The sequence below is a fragment of the Gopherus flavomarginatus genome, chromosome 1 (genome assembly GCF_025201925.1).
Source record: "Gopherus flavomarginatus isolate rGopFla2 chromosome 1, rGopFla2.mat.asm, whole genome shotgun sequence".
Lineage (NCBI taxonomy): Eukaryota > Metazoa > Chordata > Testudines > Testudinidae > Gopherus > Gopherus flavomarginatus.
Window position 1 is genome coordinate 61,810,524 of NC_066617.1, and position 19,736 is coordinate 61,830,259.

The following is a 19,736-nucleotide window of genomic DNA, read 5'->3' on the forward strand; positions in this document are numbered from 1 at the left end:
TCCTAGCTAAACTGGTAGTGGAACAAATTGGTGCCCATGGAAGGGGCGGTTCAATAAAAAAAAGCAGAATCGGGCCCAGGCGGGCAGGCAACAAACAAAAAAATTAAAAAACAGGTTAAAAAACTTTAAAAATGTAATAAAAAAATCAATATAATTAAGCCTGGGAATTTCAAATACTCAAAACTTACTTAAAATAATAATTGAAGTTAATAAAAATGGCTGTTAAAAAACAAGCAAATAATTTAAAAAAATAAAAAGTTAACTCTGTAGTTGCTAAAAAAACAGCAGTTAAACTGTATAAAAATGCTAAAAAAATTTTTTTTGGTGTCTGTAAAATGTTTGTAAATAAATTCAGGCAAAAAAATTATTAAATTGCAATCATTTGGTTTGGCTATAAACAATTTAGTTAAATTAGCTAAAAATTTATATATAGTGTTATGTAAATATTAAAAATATAATATACTAAATTCTAACACATTTGCTTAAGTGAAAAAACAAAACTTCATTGGCCAAATCTTTTAATTAAAAATTGTTATTAAAATTTGCATACCAACAGTTTTTGGAAGCAAGAACATAAAAGGTTAACCAACTTCCCATATTGTACATGGGATCCTTCTAGCTACCTCAAATTTCTAGCCAAAAAGCTAAAAATAGTAAAAAACTATTAAACTAAAGGTTATGCTAAATAAACTCCTCAAAATAAGTATGCTTGTCCTAGCTTGTTGCTCCAAACCTCTGTAATAAAGTTATTTTAATAAAAAAGTATATATAACATATATTAAATAATAAAACTAATGTACTGTATAATAGCAATGTTTATATATTCGTTGTTAAAAAATATATATAACTAAAAAATAAAGTTTCCTTTATAAATTTAAAAAAAACCCCAATAAATAAATAAATAAACAAACTAAAAAAAAATAGCTAGCAAACTGTAAATAAAACACTGGCTCCATTCAAGGACACTGCTCACAGCTAAAACTTGGCTAATAACCAAGAAAAGGGGGAGGGGCTTAAATGTGCCCAAGCAGCTATAAAATCTGCAAAACACTGCTAGGCACTAATAAAATGTGTTAAGTTTCTTTTCTCACAAATAAAAAAGCGCTACCCAAAAACACTAGCAGCCCTGCCACTCCTTGGAATCAGAAAACTAAATCAATGTAAAGGTCCACCAACAAAAAACTGCTCTGGCTCCACGCTGGAAAGTCCTGCTAACTACCAACACCTGTGAAGTGCCAAAAACTAACTGCTTAAACCCATAATTCTTACTGCAAAAAAACCCCTCCACATCAAAAAAATTCTCCTACTAATGATTGGCCTATTTCTCCTTCTAGTTCCACTGTGCCTTCTAAACAGCAAAAAAAAAGTACAAGGGTAATGTGCTAATAACCTCTTCCCTGTAAAATGCTAAACCACAACTGTTTCAAAAAACAAAAAAAAAAAAACACTCACTCCACTAAAATTGCCAAAGTCCAAAAATTCCTAACTGAAAAAAACATTAAAAACTAACCCTAATAAAAAAAAAAATCATACACTAGCAAAAAAAAATTTGTAAAACCCATGCTTAAAATTGTAATATTAATTAAATTTTGGGGTTTGTTCTACAGGCTGCGCCCTGTGTTCTGGATAAATCCTTCAGTATGTATTGCTCTCTCTAATTGAATTTAAAATGACAGGTACCACAGGCACCTTGTTGCCCCTGCCATCTCCCCTGTTACTCTGTAATACACCCCCTCCTAGGCTATTAATGTCAATGCCTCTTGAAAGTACCTGAAATTAGTTAAAGGTATCTTTAACACATAGTACTATATCACAACCGACATTTAACAAGTACTATATCACAACCGACAGATGTGATATAGTACTACACCAAAAAAATATGTATTAAAATATCAATAAACTGTAATTAATACAACACTAGGGGCTGCCATTAAATTAGCACAACAGAGGGCCTTGGTTATTTCCTCTGGAAAAAAAGAAACCTGACCGGATCCCTATGGGATGGGGCCAATAGCGCAGCAGCCATTTGAAATATTTTTAAAAGCCAAGAACATAATAAGAAATTAAGCCAACTAGAAAAGGCCACTAGCCTTATTTCTGGAGCTCAGCTAACTCAAGTACAGGCTAGAGTTGGTGAGTTGCATGTTATTTCCACTCTTAGTTCTATGACCCAGAAGTTACTAACAGAGATGGTATTAAATATCACTGAGGCTAAAAAGGCATTGCAGTAAAATCTAGTATGTTTAAAAATGCAGAATTTCCTAAATGACCAGCTGATGGCCATTCGGAGTGATCTTAAGCACCAAACTTGGCCCACTGCCCTTACAGACACATCAGGAGTACCATCTAATCTGTGGTCATGGACACATATTTGAACACTTTCTAAGTGAAAGTGTGGACATTCACAGATACCGAATCCTAACGGGTCCATAAAAAAATGCATGTGGAACTAAATTATTCACCAAAACATCTAAAAAATTAAACCACCTGGTATAGCTAACTAATTTATAGTCAGTGCCCCAATCCCTTAGTTGTCAAACAAACAAAATTCCATTCTTTGTCCATGCATTCATTCCTGGGTTGGGGTTAGCTAAACTAAAAAAAGCAGTTGTAAATATTTCTGCAGAGCTTAAAAAAGCACCTAATGCATTAATAAACGCTTTTCAAAAGTTACAAAACAAATTCATAAAGTAGCAAAACTGGCTTTGCAAAATAAACGTGTGCTAAATGCTATAAATGCTAAAATAAAAAAACTTGTGCTTGCATCAAAAAAAATGCTGTTTTTATATTAATCATTCTGGCTTAATTAAACAAAATTTATAGGCTATTAAAAACGCTGCTGTTATTTTTCATGCTGTATCTTTTAATCACACCTTTAATTTTAAAGACCTTCTCCCAGTCCCTGGGTCATGGTTTACTGGCCATTTCCTTACAATTGTTAAATAAATTATTTTCTGCCATTTCTTCCCATGTATTATTTAAATAGTAATACAATGTGCAACATGTCTGTATAATGCTGTAACCAAAAGTTCTGCTGTTCGTAAGACAACTCAGTACCTGTCTCTTCAGCTTAATCGTAAATTACACAACGGGCCTGGCAATCTGGGCTTGCCAGGCCCGAAGGGGGGATTGTAAAAGCTGGTTGACCCCCCTTAATAAATTACAAGCGGCCAGTAGGTGGGAGGGAAGTAAATACTGCTCATGAACACAATAGCTTGCATTTTTTCACTATCTCTTTTCCTCTGCCTCAAGGCAGGAAAATCCTGCTCCTAACCAGTTAGTTCTACTTAAATAAAAAAAACATAAAACTTTACACTTACCAATCAAGTATTAACACGCAAAGGTCTTTGTCTAAATGTGTATAAAAAATTTGTAAAATTTATGTAAGACAAAGTCTTTTGTACCAAGGTACAGGCTCTCCTTTTTCTGCAAAATAAAGCATTTTTCCTTATCCCTGTCAGGCTGTTAATTAGCTCTCAGCTAGGCAGACCTGATATTTTGGTAACAACAGCTTCCACCATCCATCACTATGGATGTCATGGCAGGGATTTCTCAAGGCTATTGTTTCAGGCTGATGGCAGACAGCACTGCATCAGTTTGGATGTTTGGCAAAACCAGGAGGGCTAGCAGTGCAACCCTTAAAAATAAAGGCTTTGAGTATGTTGTGGTCACAAGTCAATTCTCTGTGATTTTACAGATGCAGAATTTATCAGAGTCCCATAAAGCCATAGGAATAATGGGCCACATCACACTTTCCTCTGGTAAAGCTTGTATGAGAGGTACAGATGGCCCAGGAGAATCTGGGAGGAGAAACTCAGAGTTCCTGAGTTAGATTTTGTCTACATGACCGTGTTGTACCATTGGTCTGGAAATATTTCTTCACACAACACGATCAACCTGTGGAACTCTTTGCCAGAAGATGTTGTGAAGGCCAAGACAGTAATAGAGTTCAAAATAAAACTAGATAAATTTATGGAGGTCCATCAATGGCTATTAGGATGGGCAGGGATGGTGTCTCTACCCTCTGTTTGCCAGAAGTTGGGAATGGGTGTGTAGCATGGCAGGCACTCACTGCCACAGCACCTCCTGCGGGTCATCCAGGAATTAGCTGAGTTCCAGCCTCAAAGCACCTCCCTGTCTTCCTACTGGTGCCTGCTTCCTCCTGATCTCCACTACTTATAGCACTTCAGGTCCCATATCCCTCCTGGACCCCAGTGCCCCTTACCTTGGGGTGCTGCCCCACAGTAGTGCCCCCACACTCTGGGTTTCCCCTCCCTGGGGAACCCCAATCCCCTAAACCCACCTCATCTCAGTGACCCATTGCCAGTCCTCATCTAGCCCCTTCCCTTAGGTAAACTGCAGTCTGAAGTGGTCACTTATCAGCCAGGGCATTTGAATCTGCTGCCTTTCCAGCCCCAGCTGCCTCCCTGCAGCCATAGTATCTCCCCTCACCTTTAGCAAGGCCTTAGCCTGGGGACTCACCAGGCCAGAGCTCCCCAGCCCTCCTCTACTTCAGGTTCTCTGCTTGGTCTCCCAGGCAGACTGGTCCTCTCTGCTTCTCAGCTGAAGCAAGAGTGTCTCTCACTCCCTCAGCCTATCCTTTTATCAGGATCAGCTGGACCCTAATTGGGTGCAGCCACACCTGTGGCAGTTTACCCAACCAGCCTCCCCTGGCTGCTTTTAACCCCTTCCTAACTGAAGCAGGGTGACTGCCCCACTACAGGGTGACAGAGGATGGATCACTTGATGATTACATGTTCCTTCCTTCTGGGACATCTGGCATTGGCCACTATCAGAAGACAGGATACTAGGCTACATGGACTTTACTCTGACCCAGTATGGCCGTTCTTATGTTCTATGTCACTACCATAAGGGTAAAGCCTGTCTGTGTAGGCTGTGGGGCCAGTCCCAGAGTGTGGAACAAACTCCTGTAGGGCCATCAAACCACACCACCTTCCACTCACAAAGTTCAAGGTGCACTTCTTTGACCTTGCCTTCTCTAACAAACACATAGCAGCATGTACATTTTTTTTAAAGTTAAAAAAATAAATCCCACCAAACAAAGCCCTACATTGTACACACAATTCTCCCCTGAAGAGACGTTATCAGAAAGATCAAACTACAGGTGACTGATACTAATCCTATGATTTAATGCACTACTGTGATGAGGTAGTACAAAAACCTATATGGAATACAATTCTTTGAAGGAAGCAGGACAAAGATGCCAAAGCAAGGAGCTGACTGTGCCTAAAGTTTGGAATGTCAAACCTTTGCTTCACAATGTTCTGTAGATTTATAAAGATGGATATTTGGAAGGTCTGCTAGGGAAGCAGCTAAATGACAAAAGAAATTTATGTTCTTTCCTCCTTTCTTCCAATTTTTTAAAATATGAGGTTTTGTTTATTTTCCATTGCTTTCATTAGGGTTAAATTTTCTAGTCACTCAACTTAGAACTCATACGGAAATCAGTTGGGTCTCATATATGGAGCAGAATCAGGTATCACTCTCCCATACCCCGCCACCCACCAACACCATCTGCTTCCTGTCACATCTATACTATTCTTATACTTTGTTGGTCCCCATTGTCTAATTTCTCTATGCTCTTTTGCCTCTTTCCACCCTTCGCTGCTCTTCTCACTCTCACCTGATTCCACTATTTGGAGATGGACAATGAACAATGTGTTCCACTAAGCTTATAGTAATGCAGTGTTGCCAGTTCAAGATTTTATCATGAGTCTCATGATATTTTTCTTAAAGCCCCAGTTCCTGGAGTCAAGTGACTACATGAGAATCTCAACTTTCATTTTTAAAAAGTACATTTGCAACGCATATGGTTGCAGAGAAAAGTTCCAAAACAGCCTGAATGCTAAAGGCTAAAAAAAAAAAAAAAAAAAAAAAAACCCAACAACAACAGAAGACCAATAAAAAGAAAATATCTATATATTTTGAGGACTGACATGATTTTTTGAATGCTTGGGGTTGGTAATACTGATTATCAGTTCTCATGGTTCAGACAATTGTGAATACCAGTAATTGAAGAACACTGTTATTTAAGGTTATCAATCTAAAGCAGGGCTCAGCAACCTATGGTTGCCGCCGGTCCTGCTCAGCCCACTGCCAGCCTGGATGGATGGAACCCTGGGCCAGCAGCAGACTGAGCAGGGCTGGCAACCAGGACCCCCATTGGCAGGGGCCAGTGGTGGGAACCTCAGACCGGCAGCGGGCTGAGCTGCTCAGCCCACTGCTGGCCTAGGGAGCTGTCCGCCAGCCCACTCAGCCTGCTACCAGTCTGGGGTTCCATCCTCCAGTAATACATTTTACTTTTAGAGGGGCTGGCACATGAAACCTTAAATTACAGTGAATAAATGAAGACTTGGCACACCACTTTTGAAAGGTTGCTGACCCCTGATCTAGAGATAATGAGGAAATCAGAGTAGATTGAAATTGTTGTGGCAGGAAAGTGACCTTCATGAGTCACACACAATCAGGCCATACGTTGCCTCCCATTTTTCATTTGAATAATGTGTTAAATAACAATAACCACTGAGGTCTGACCTCTGTCATGTAATAGGGTATTAACCTTTGCAATCTGACCCAAGTAAGTCAAGTGATGTGGGTCAGGAAAAAAAGTTTAGTTGTCTTCTGTCACGACTTGTATGTAGCAGCCATATCACAGCCTCACATGCTCTTTAACTGAGGGGAGGAGGAGCGGGATCCATAGCAAAGATACATATCTCATTTACTTTCCTGGGATAGTTCTCTTCAGCTAGTATTTATGAGAATGTAGAAGAAGAAAAAAGTCCTTCTCAGATCAATTGATCTTCAAGCAGAGTTCCTTGATAGTTCCTGATGTTTTGAGGGGAAACAGTCAGTCTTTGCACAGTCAGAGCTGATGCATGGAATTTTCTACACTGAATTCTTGCACTGCGTGAGATAATATAGCAGTGTTGTTTAAAAATAAAAACTACCGTGACTTCCCATTTGTAATGTTGAAAGAAATTTTACGCTTTGTGGATAAATTTAAATATACTGTTAGAAAGGTAAAGGGCTCCCGTTAAAGGCTAGACCTTTTGTGTTTTTCTTTAAAACATCACACGACTTTTGAGTCATCTTTTAAAACAGTAATGTTGTAAAATTTGCTTTGCTCTTTTATAAATAAGCTAATTATAAGTACTGAAACAAGAATGTAGCCATTGAAAAGAAATACAGCATAGCTGCATCTGGCACATAATGTAACAAAGAAAGCAAAAACAGACCATTACTTTTCAGGACAATGATTACTCCACATGGGGCAGATTTTCAAACACACTAAAGGCATTTAGGTGCCCATTTCCTCTTGAAAGTCAGTGGGAGCTGTCCTTAGTGTCTTTCACGATCTCCTCCCCACATGTCTAGCTTGTGGACACCCAGCATTATAGCGCCTTTATATGAATCAGTAGGTGGCACTGTAGCAGGAAGCACTGAAGGTTTCTGGATGCTGAGAAGTGGGACATGTGGGGACAGATCCTCACCAATGCCAATCTATTAACAAAATCCTGCTATTCTGATTTAAACCACCTCCTCTGCCATCAGTTTCTAACTGCCTTGTGTCTAGAACTAATAAGGGTGGAGGGTTCTGTGGAGGCCAGAGATGGGGAAGAGGCAGCAGTGGAGGAGAGTGGAGGCAGGCAGGCTGTGTGAGGGCATCAGCCTGGAAGGAGATGAGGCAGGTTTCAGAGCTCAGCAGTAGAGGCTACAGAAGAGATGGAGAAATTATGAAGTTTCATTGGGTTGAAAGGAGAAGATGCTTGAAATCACTCTATCATCTCCAGTTGCTCAAACAGAAGGGAGCACAAGCATACTTGTCGTCACTGCTCTAAAGCTTAAGAGGTTTGGAGGCAGAGCTCTGGATTATTATGGGCAGACTGATGGGGAAGAACTAGGCCACTGGTCATTTTCTGACTACTGCAGTTTTTCACAGTATCTGCACAACATTATCTAGCACAGGTGCTACTGGAATTATACTGTGGGGGGACCAGTACTTAATAGCTGTGAGCTCACTTCTGACTGTGTGGTCATCTGTTTCTACTAGGCTTTGATTCAAAACATTGTATGGGCATCTCTAAGTGGTTGGATTTCTACACTACTACCCAGGAAAAAACTAGTCTCTCTGTAAATGTTGTTCTTCAAGATGTGTTGTACATGTCCATTTCAATGTAGGTGTGTGCACGCCTGAGCACAGTTGCTGAAATTTTTCCCCTTAGTGGTACCTGTGAGGTCAGCTCATAGTGCTGGTATAAAGGGTCCTGACAACCCCATGATCCTTTAGTTTCTTCTTGCCCTCTGACAGAGGGGACAGAAGGTGGGTTTGGGACTAGACATGTGCAACACATCTCAAACAGCCACCTTTACAGAAAGGTTAGTCACCATATTTTTTTTCTTCAAGTGCTTACACATCTATTCCAATGTAGGTGACTCCCAAGCAGTTGAACAGGGAGGTGAGATTAGAGTACAAGGAAAGGCTGACTCCAAGATTGCATGGCTAAAATTGGCATAATCTCTGGCCCTCTGGGTGATGGCATAGTGTGTTGCAAATGAGTGCACCAACGACCAGGTTGCTGCTCCACAGATGTCCTGAATAGGAATTTGTGCTAGGAAAGTGGCCAAAGAGGATTGTGATCTTGTGGAATGAGCAGTCAGATTAGCTGGAGGCAGGATGCCAGCAAATTCATAACATGCCTGGATGCGTGCTGTAACCCAGGACAAAATCTTCTGTGCAGAGATGGGAAGGATTTTCATCTTCTCTGATATCACTATGAACAGGTGGGTTGATCTGCACTATGGTTTGGTTCTTTGTATATAGGGAGTGTCTAACATCGAAGGAATGTAGATGCTGCCCCTCTCGGTTCACATGCTTTTGCGGGGAGAATACTGGCAGAAAGATTTCCTGGCTGCAGTGGAATTGCTATAGCACTTTTGGGAGGAACACCAAGTATGGACACAGCTTATCCTTGAAGAAAATCATATATGGAAGAAAATCATACATGGGGGCTCCTATGTGAGAGAATGGATCTCTGAAACCCTTCTGGCTGAGGTGTTGACCACTAAGGCGGACACTTTCCAAGAGAAGTGAACCAACGAGCACATTTCTAGTGGCTCAAACAGGGGACTTGTAAGCTTTGACAGGATGAGGTTCAGATCCTAGGGAGGAATTGGGTCTCTTACCTGGGGGTATAACCTCTCCAGGCCTTTAAGAAAACAGAAGACCATCTCATATGAAAAGACAGACTGGTTGTCAACTGTAGGAGAGAAGGCCAAAATTGTTGACTGAAGAAAGGGCTGTTGTTGCAAAAGCAGAAGGTACTCCACTATGCAATGAGGACTGTGTAGATGGAATTCCACACTGGGAGCACTAGATGGAGAATTGCTTCCATTTTGCAAGATAAGTGATCCTGGTGGAGGGTTTTCTAATGCCTAGCAGGACTTTATGGACTTGCTCCAAGCAGCTTGCTCCTCAGGATTCAGTCCTGGAGCTTCCAGGCCATCAGACAAAGACAGCTGAGGTTTGAGTGGAGCAGCCAACCATGGTCTCAGGAGATCTGATCTCGGTGTAGCAGAAGCAGGAGCAGGGTCTCCATTGAGAAGCATAAAATTAACCAGTGTTGCCTGGGCCATGCCGGGGCTATGAAAATGACCTCTGCCTGGTCCTCTTTGATCTTCATCAGGACCTTGTGTATCATCGGGATAGGTGGAAAGGCGTAATACAGGTGATTTATTCATGGAAGCAGGAAGGACTCTGTAAGAGACCCTGGGTTGTGGCCCCTCAGACGGAGCAGAAATGGTGACATTTTCTGTTGTTGCAGGTAGAAAACAGATCTATAAGGGGAGTCCCCCACTACTGGAAGTGGACTCTTGCGATGTCTGATCAAAGGCACCAAGCGGGTGAGAGGAGAAAGACCTGCTGAGGCTATCTGCCAGCTGATTCTGTACTCCCAGGAGGTATGACATGTCTAGATGGTTTGAATGTGTTATGAAGAACTCCCACAGTTGGATTTCTTCCTGACATGGGGGGTGGGGTGGAAGAGCGAGCTCCGTCCTGCCTGTTGATGTAGAAAATGGGGATGTAAAAGGGGTACTCTCATTCAGACCACATGGTGGTTCAGCTACCACATCACTGAACCCAGGAATTGAGCAGGAATCATGAGCACCAAGTCCAGCTGATGCTGTGAAGGTGAGCATACCATGGCCAGCCAAACTTGGAGAGGTCTGAGATGTAGCCTCATATGTTGCACTACATAAGTTCATGATGCCATGTGTTCCAGAAGACTCAGATATTTCTGAGCTGTTGAGACAATGATTGTCCAAAAAACACGGTTACTTACCTTTGTAACTGTTGTTCTTCGAGATGTGTTGCTCATATCCATTCCAGTTAGGTGTGTGCGCCGCGCGTGCACATTCGTCGGAAAACTTTTACCCTAGCAACTCGGTGGGCCGGCAGGTCGCCCCCTAGAGTGGTGCCATCATGGCGCTTGATATATATCCCTGCCGGCCCACCCGCTCCTCAGTTCCTTCTTGCCGGCTACTCCGACAGTGGGGAAGGAGGGCGGGTGTGGAATGGATATGAGCAACACATCTCGAAGAACAACAGTTACAAAGGTAAGTAACCGTGTTTTCTTCTTCGAGTGATTGCTCATATCCATTCCAGTTAGGTGAATCCCAAGGCTTATGTAGGCGGTGGGGTCGGAGTGAAATGTGGCAGAATGAAAACTGCTGAGCCAGAGGCTACAGCATCTCCTGACTGTTGAACCAGGGCATACTGCGAAGCAAAGGTATGGACCGAGGACCAATGGAGCTGCGCGACAGATCTCGTGGGTAGGAACACGAGCCAGCAAGGCGGCAGATGAAGCCTGAGCCCTGGTAAAGTGCACGATGATGTGGCTTGGGGAAAATATGAGCCAAATCATAACAAGTTCGGAAGTCTGCCATCACCCGAGATGTGATCCTCTGAGAGGAAAACAAGCAAGCCCTCCCTTTGGCCCGCTACCGTGACAGAGCTGGGGCACCTTACGAAATGGTTCTGGCAGCGCAATATAAATGCGAGCACTCCACAGATGTCCAAGGAGTGCAATGGTTGTGCCCATTGCGTTGAGCTGTGGGTAACATGAAAGGCCGAAACCACCTTAGGGAGGAAAGCCGGGTGCGGTCATAACTGCACCTTGTCTTTGTGAAACCTAGTGTACGGCGGAACCCTCGTAAGAGCTCTGAGACCCGTCTGGCCGATGTAACAGCTACGAGGAAAGTATGTCGTCCAAGACGGGTATATCAGAGGGCCAGTCGTGAACGGCTCGACTGGGGGAGACATAAGTCTGATTAAAACTAGGTTGAGGTCCCAGGTTGGGGCTGGCGGCGCACCCGAGGGTGCAAGCTCTCCAAGCCCTTGAGGGATCTCGAACCCATAGAGCATGAGAACACGGAACGTCCACCTTAGCCTGGCTGGAAGGTAGAGATGGTTGCTGAGTGTATCCTCAGCGATGATACTGCCAGGACCTGCCGCTGAAGGCCAGAGGTAGGCCAAATAGAGGGGGTCGAGACCTCAGCAGGAGCAAGATCGAGCGTATTGCAGCTGTAGAAGAAATGCTTCCACCTGGCCCGGTACGTTGACCAGGTGGAAGGCTTCCTGTCACCCCGGCTCAGTTACGCAGCGGCCACACCGTGAGGCGAAGAGGCTGCAGGTCCGAGTGACGAAGCCTGTTGTTGCCCTGAGTGATGAGGTCTGGGTGGGGTGGCAGGGTAATTGGGTCTGTTATTGACAGGCCGAGCAACGTGGTATATCAGTGCTGCCTGGACCACTCTGGAGTGATCATGATGATGCGCGCTCTGCCCCTGCGGAGTTTGAGCAGGACCTAATGAACCAGTGGGAACAGTGGGAAGGCATAATGGAGTTGGCCTTTCCACGGCATCAGGAATGCGCCCAAGACCGATCCTGAGGAGAGACCTTGGAAGGAGCAGAACATCTGGCATTTTCTGCTCTCTCGGTGAGCGAACAGGTCTATGTGAGGAAACATCTCCGCTTCTGGACAGCAGAACGCCTCACATGGGGCAGAGTGATCACTCGTAAGACAGGAAAGACCTGCTGAGTCCAAGCGCCAAGACGTTCCGAACGCCTGGGAGAAGGGACGTCACCAGCTCCATCGAGTAGGCCATGCAAAAGTCCCGGAAATGGATGGCCTCCTGACAAAAAAGTGGGGGGAAGGACCATGTCCCTCCCTGGATACTTATGAAGCACATGGCCGCTGTGTTGGCTGTAAACACCGAGATACAACGGCCTCACAGCTGCCGCTGGAACCCCTGGTACGCCAGGCGGACTACTCTCATTTTTGGGGCATTGAAGTGGAATGCCAGCTCCCGAGAAGACCAAAGGCCTTAAGCTCGGAGGTGACCGTGAGCACTTGAGCAGAGAGATGATGCGTCCGTCGTCAGGGGCAGTGAGGGCTGGGGCGGAGGAAACCGCCTCCCTGCCCACACCAGGGAGGGAGTTAGCCACCACTCTAGGGAGCCTAAGGTGCTCGAGGGAACGGTGACTACCATGACCATTGGCTCCCTGTCCGGGTGGTACGCCGAGGTGAGTCGGACTTGGAAAGGACGGAGGCGGAGCTTGGCATGTTTGGTTACCAACTTGCGGGCAACCATGGACCCAGGAGACTGAGACAAGTACGAGCCGAGGTCGTTGGGAAAGCCTGCAGACCTCAGATGATTGTTGCCATCGCCTAAAACCGCAGTTGTGATAAGCAGGCTCCGGCTAGGTAGGAGACCAAGATAGCTCCTAGGAAGTCCAACCTCTGCATGGGAACCAGAGTGGATTGCTCTATAGTGATCATCAGGCCTCGACCTGTGAATAAGACCGTGACGATGCCCACGCGCTGAGTGGTTTGTGTCTCAGAGTCTCCTCGGATAAGCGAATCGTCCAGATACGGAAAAACGCATATCCGACATCAGCGAAGGTAGGCGGCGACTATGGCCGTAAACCAGAAGTACTGACAGTCAGCTAGAAGGCGGAGGTATCTCCTGTGCGGAGGGAAGATGGCGTAGCGAAAGTACGCGTCCTTCATATCCAGGGCGGCATAGTAGCCCCCAGGAGGCAAGGATGGAATAATGGTTCCCAGGGATACCGTGCAGAACTTCAACCTTATCCTAAACCGGTTGAGTCCGTGCAGGACTAGGAAGGTCTGAGACCTGCGTTCGAGTGGGGAACTAGGGCATAACGGGAGTAAAACCCCTTGCCCCTTTCGTCCATCGGCGTCTGCACCTCTTGTACGAGGAATTGCTCGTGAGAGGGGTCCCTGAACGGGGACAGGGCTGGAATAAATTAGAGGTGGTATCTATGCTCCACCGTGCGCAGGATCTAGCGATCTGAAATTAACTAGGGCCACGCCAGGAGAAAGCGGGATTGGGATCCCGGTCTGTGACTGGTACACCGCCCTCAGGCGCACCTTGGAAGGTTCGTCTGCGACCGCCTTGGCCTCGCCGTTTGCCAAAGTCCTGTCTCTGGCTAGGCACAGAGTATGGCGGGTGGGGGCAGAAAGGCCTGCATTTGGTCGCTGGCAAATGCATGCTGAGAGAGCGCATCAGGACCCTATCGTCCATTAGGCTTGGCAGCCTGGGGCTGTCTTTGCCGCGAAAGGCCTTTACCACAAAGGGTAAATCCTGAATGGCATACTGCAGCTCCGGCCGGAGGTTTAAAACCTGGAGCCATGAGATGCACCTCATGGCGACACCAAAGGCCAGAGTCCTGGCTGGAGAGTCTGCTGCATCAAACGAGGCCTGGAGGGATGCTCTGGGTACCTTTTTCTTTTCCCCCGTCCTCCAAGACGGCAGCGAACTCTTGGCCGGTTTCGGGGCTGGCGCCCGCTGGCCATCATATCAGAATCGTGGTCCTGAGCATAAGATCTGCGCATGTGGGATGACACGCATGCGTGTCCGGATGGCCATGGAGGTACTAAAAGAAGGCACAGGCAGAGTCTCTGACTCTATCGGACCTTGCCCAACTCGGCACGGGGAGCCGGCACCGGGATGCGTACCGGTACCTGGAACGAGATCCAGACCCGCAACCAGAATGGTGCCTGGAGGTCGACCGAGATCTCGAGGCTCGGGGAGAGGCTACAGGAGTCAAGGTACCTGTCGCGGTGCCGGGAGTCGGAACGGTGCCGATAGCGGGTCGGCGAATGGGATACCGACCGGTGCAGCGAGTGCGACTAGTACCGATGAGGAAAACAGCACCGGGACTGCAAGTGGTGTCGGGCGTGCCGACAGGATCTGGAGTGTCTGCGGGACCGTGATCATGAACGGTGCCGCTCTGCTGCGCTGACAGAGGATGGTCACATGAAGAGACTGTATTACCCGCACCGGCGGTGCCGGGGTCAGGCAGCATCGACTCTGTCATGGCAATGAGATCCCTCGCCGTTGGTAATGCCTCCAGCATGGAGGGAACAGCAGGCTCAACCACAGTGCATACTGGGGAGCTGTCAGGCACCGGATTCGAAGGCCCTCATGGGACCGGGATCGACGGTACCGAGGTCGTCAGAGCTTCGGTGGGCGTCGGTGCCGGGCGATCCGAGTTAGATGAGCTGTGTGGCTGCGGTGCCGTCGGCACGGAAGCAGCAGGAGCAATAAGCTCAACCACGGCGCGCGCCGGGGAGCCGTCAGGCACCGGATTCCACGGCCCTTGTGGGACTGGAATCGACGGTGCCGACGTTGTCGGTGCCTCAGAGGTGTCGGTGCCGGGCAATCCGACTTAGACGAGCTGGCTGCGGCGCCGTTGGCACGGAAGCAGCAGGAGCAGTAGCTCAACCACGGCGCGTGCCGGGGAGCCGTCAGGCACCGGATTCTACGGCCTTTATGGGACCGGGATCGACGGTGCCGACGTCGTCGGTGTCGCAGCAAGTGTCGGTGCGGGGCGATCCGACTGAGACGAGCTCTCTGGCTGCGGTGCCGTTGGCACGGAAGCAGCAGGAGCAATAGCTCAACCACGGCGCGTGCCGGGGAGCCGTCAGGCACCGGATTCTACGGCCCTTGTGGGACCGGGATCGACGGTGCCGACGTCGTCGGTGCCGCAGCAGGTGCTGGTGCCAGGCGATCCGACTAGACGAGCTCTCTGGCTGCGGTGCTGTTGGCACGGAAGCAGCAGGAGCAGAAGCTCAACCACGGCGCGTGCCGGGGAGCCGTCAGGCACCGGATTCTACGGCCCTTGTGGGACCGGGATCGACGGTGCCGACGTCGTCGGTGCCGCAGCAGGTGTTGGTGCCAGGCGATCCGACTTAGACGAGCTCTCTGGCTGCGGTGCCGATGGCACGGAAGCAGCAGGAGCAGTAGCTCAACCACGGCGCGTGCCGGGGAGCCGTCAGGCACCGGATTCTACGGCCCTTGTGCGACCGGGATCGACGGTGCCGACGTCGTTGGTGCCTCAGCAGGTGTCGGTGCCGGGCGATCCGACTTAGACGAGCTCTCTGGCTGCGGTGCAGTCGGCACGGAAGCAGCAGGAGCAGTAAGCTCTACCACGGCGCGTGCCGGGGAGCTGTTAGGCACCGGATTCAATGGCCCTGGGGGACTGGAATCGACGGTGCGATGACATCGGTGCCTCTGCAGGTGTCGGTGCCGGGCCATCCGACTTAGGCGAGCTCTCTGGCTGCGATGCAGGTGGCACGGAAGCAGCAGGAGCAGGGGGCTCTACCACAGCGTGTGCCGGGGAGCCGTCAGGCACCAGCAGGAATTGTAGGCTCTCTCAACCTCGGAGGAAGGGAGCGGTGCCGAGTCGACTTCGGTGCCGGTGACGGCCGGTGCCGAAAGGCCTTGGCAGTACCGGCGGAGTCCGGTGCCGAGGAGGCGCTTCTGCCAGCCGCTTGATCATCGCTCGGCGCCCAAGGTGGAGGGGTAAGTGAAAGTCCCGCTCCTTTTTGTTCTCGGCTTAAAAGCCTTGCAAATGGGGTACTTAGCTGTCAAGTGATTCCCTGAGGCACTTCAAACAGGAGTCGTGTGGATCTCCCTTCGGCATCGGCTTCTGGCAGGCCGAGCCCATTTTAAAACCCGGTGAGCCGTGCATGGGCTCCGGCACCGGGTTCATGGAAGGGGCTACTTCCTGAACCCCGCTAACAATTATCAATCTAACTATGTTAGCAGAGAAAAAACGTATAACTATACAAATATATATATAAAGGAATTATAACTGTATAACTATACACGAGAACTACGAGTAGCTAGGGAAGTGGAGGTCAGCTAAGCCGCGCTCCACTGTTCCAACGACCGACACGGGCGGTAAGAAGGAACTGAGGAGCGGGTGGGCCGGCAGGGATATATATCAAGCGCCATGATGGCGCCACTCTAGGGGGCGACCTGCCGGCCCACCGAGTTGCTAGGGTAAAAGTTTTCCGACGAATGTGCACGCGCGGCGCACACACCTAACTGGAATGGATATGAGCAATCACTCGAAGAAGAACTGATCTTCCAGAAGCAAGGCCCTTGCCTGTATGAAGTCAAGAACTGTCCTGATAAACTCTATCCTTTGCACTGGGATAAGAATGGATTTCTGGATGTTTATCAGTAGGCCTGGTGCCCAGAAGGTCAATTGGGTGATGTGGATGTGGATTCCAGGTGAGCTCTGGACCGACCTCTGACTAGCCAGTCATCAAGGTATGGGAAGATGAACTCCTCTTTTTCTGAGGAAATCTTCCACAATCCATACATTTGGTAAAAAGCGGTGGGGCGGCCAACAGGCCAAACAGAAGCACTGTGAACTGGTAATTACTTGGCTCAAGACAAATCTTAGGAACCTTCTGTGGCCTTGGGGGGGGGAAAAATCAATATGTGGATGTGTCCTTTAAAATTGAGAGTGGCATACCAATCCCTGGATCCAATGAGAGAATGATGGAAGCCAAGGAGACCACGTGGAACATTAAGTTCTTGAGATAGGGGTTGAGATGATGCAGGTCTAGGGTAAAGCTACAGCCCACTTCATCGGATGCATGCAGTGGAAAATACAGTAGGAAGAGATATACACAGAAAACATGAAACAATGGGTGTTACTATACACACTCTATCGAGAGTGATCAGTTAAGGTGAGCTATTACCAGCAGGAGAGAAAAAAACTTTTTGTAGTGGTAATCAGAATGGTCCATTTGCAGCAGTTGACAAGAAGGTAAGAGGAAACGGGGCGGGGGGGGGAGGGGAGAGGTGAAGAATAAACATGGGGAAATAGTTTTATTTTGTGTAATGACCCATCCACTCCCAGTATTTATTTAAGCCTAATTTAATGGTGTCCATTTTGCAAATTAATTCCAATTCAGCAGTCTCTTGTTGGTCTGTTTTTGAAGGTCTAGGATAGTTATGAGACCACCCTTGGCTTTTAGGAAGTAACAGGACTAGAACCCCTTTCCTCTTAAGTGATGCAGAAGCTCCTCTACAGCTCCCACTCAAAGGAGGGACTGAACTTCTTGTTCCAACAATTGCTCATGAGAAGAGTGCCTGAAGGAGGTGTGGGAAGGTGGGTTAGACAAAAACTGGAGGGTGTATCCCACTTGTATTGTGCTGAGTACCCAAGGTCTGAAGTAATGTGGGTCCAGGCATTGAATAAGTGGGAGAGTCAGTTCCAAAACAGATGGGCAACTGGATCCTGTATTGTGGGGATTGTGATGTTGACCTCGAGCATCTTGTCAAAATGAGTGTTTTGAGTTCCCTAAATGTCTAGCAGTGGTCTGCATCAGTCCTGTTGAGGAGTGTCACCACGCCTCAGTGGGTCACAGATGAGGATGCCAGGTTCTGGACAAACTGCTAAGAAATAGGGTAGACTCACCCCAAATGGTTATTCTTCTATAAGATATACCAAGCCAGTAAAAAAAGTAAACTTCTGTCTCACCACAGTGGTTAACAAGAAGTCCAAACTTCAGTCTCCATAGATATCCCAGTCCTTGTTTCACCACCCACATACTAGACTTAATGACGAGTTGTTATTTAAAACCAATTTAGTCAAAGAAAGGGCACTTCTAACCCCAAGAGATCATCCACATAGCCAGCTCAATGTATAATCCAGATTTTACCCAATAATCAAGCTGTTGCCAATCCTTTAGTATCCAGTATCTAAAAGTTTAGATATAAGAGAAAAGAAAGAGGAGAGAGTTTAAATGGTCAAAGAAATCAAATACATACAATCATTGCAGAATTCTTGTATCAGGTTTGAAGCAGTGATGGAATAAACTGCTGACTTGTAAAATCTCTAGTAACTTCCAAAACATTGGAAGATCTTCAGTTTATTGGTTGGAATGTTCCTTTTATACTGTAAATCCATAGTCCAGATCAGAGCTGGAAAGAGGCAAAATGGACATGCTTCCAGGGTCTTTTCTACTTTCTCCCATGTGGAGGAAACACACTTAGTCTTAGTTTTGTGGAAAATTACAGGCACAAGATGGAGTCCAGATTTACATGAGTATGCTTCGATGACTCATAGGAGTGGTCCATATTCTGTCTAAAGCAGCCACAGGAAGGCTCACCGGCCGGGGATGATTTTCTTCTATGGTTCATTGTAAGAGTTAAGTAAGTGTTCCTTGATGGGACATCAATTTGAATAGTTTGTTCACAATGTGCTGACCACACTGGATGTAAAATTAATTGTGTGTGTTATCCCACAAGCAGACACATTTGTACGATGCCAGTACATAGTCAATACCTATAACTTCAGATACAAAAATGATACATGCATAAAAACAGGATAATCATATTTAGCAAGTCATAACTTTTCCACTGACTCCTTACATGACATACTTTGTATAAGATTTGTTGCAATTGTCTAACAGTGGCAATATTGATATAAATGGTCATGTTTCAATCATACAGAGTCACATGGAGCTCAGCAGAGGAGGTCTACACTTGAACCCCTTGCTTTTCCTCCTCTGCTGGTCTTGGCTGGCTGCGCAAAATAACAGCCAGTTTGCTGGGGCCTGTAATGCTGATTGGATACCACTGGGGTAAATAGACCCAGAGATGTTGCCTCGAAGTTCTTAATAGATGCCTGGCATCTATTGCTCTGAAAAGAGTGAGGATTCTCTAAAGGTAGATTTTGGAGAGTTTGTTGTATCTCCTGGGGAAACCCTAATGACTGCAACCATGAGCTTCTGCATACGGTTGCTGCTGTCGCCAACGATCTAGCAGCAAAATCAGCTACATCCAGGGCTGTCTGCAAGGAGGCCCTCGCCACTGTTTTCCCTTTTTCAATCAGTAAAGAGAACTCTTCTCTGGCACCCTGTGAGAGCATGTCCTTAAATTTTTGCAGAGACTCCCACATATTAAAGTCATAGCAGCCTAGCAGAGCCTGCTGGCTCGCTATGTGAAACTGTAGATCTCCTGTGCCTGTATGCCTAGATTCAAAGCCACTCACTTTAATAAATCTTGGTAAGTCTTGTGGTCATCTTGTGGAGAGGACACACTTGCTGCCAGCACAACCTCATCTGTGGAAGCAAAGGAGGAGGTTATGATTGGCTAGGGGATCTCCACCACTCCCTCTGTATCAACTGGGACCTGTGAGGCTTCTTCTAGACACTTGGCGTCAGGCTTAGTACTGGAGTCAGGGTCAGAGGTCTCACGGCAAGATACCGGATGTGTCCCTACTTGATGGCCGCTGAGAGTAGAACACCTTGAGAGAATACCCTCCCCTGGAGGAAAATCCCATGGGTTTCAGAATGGCCATTGCATGGATGATGGTCCCCATGAACATG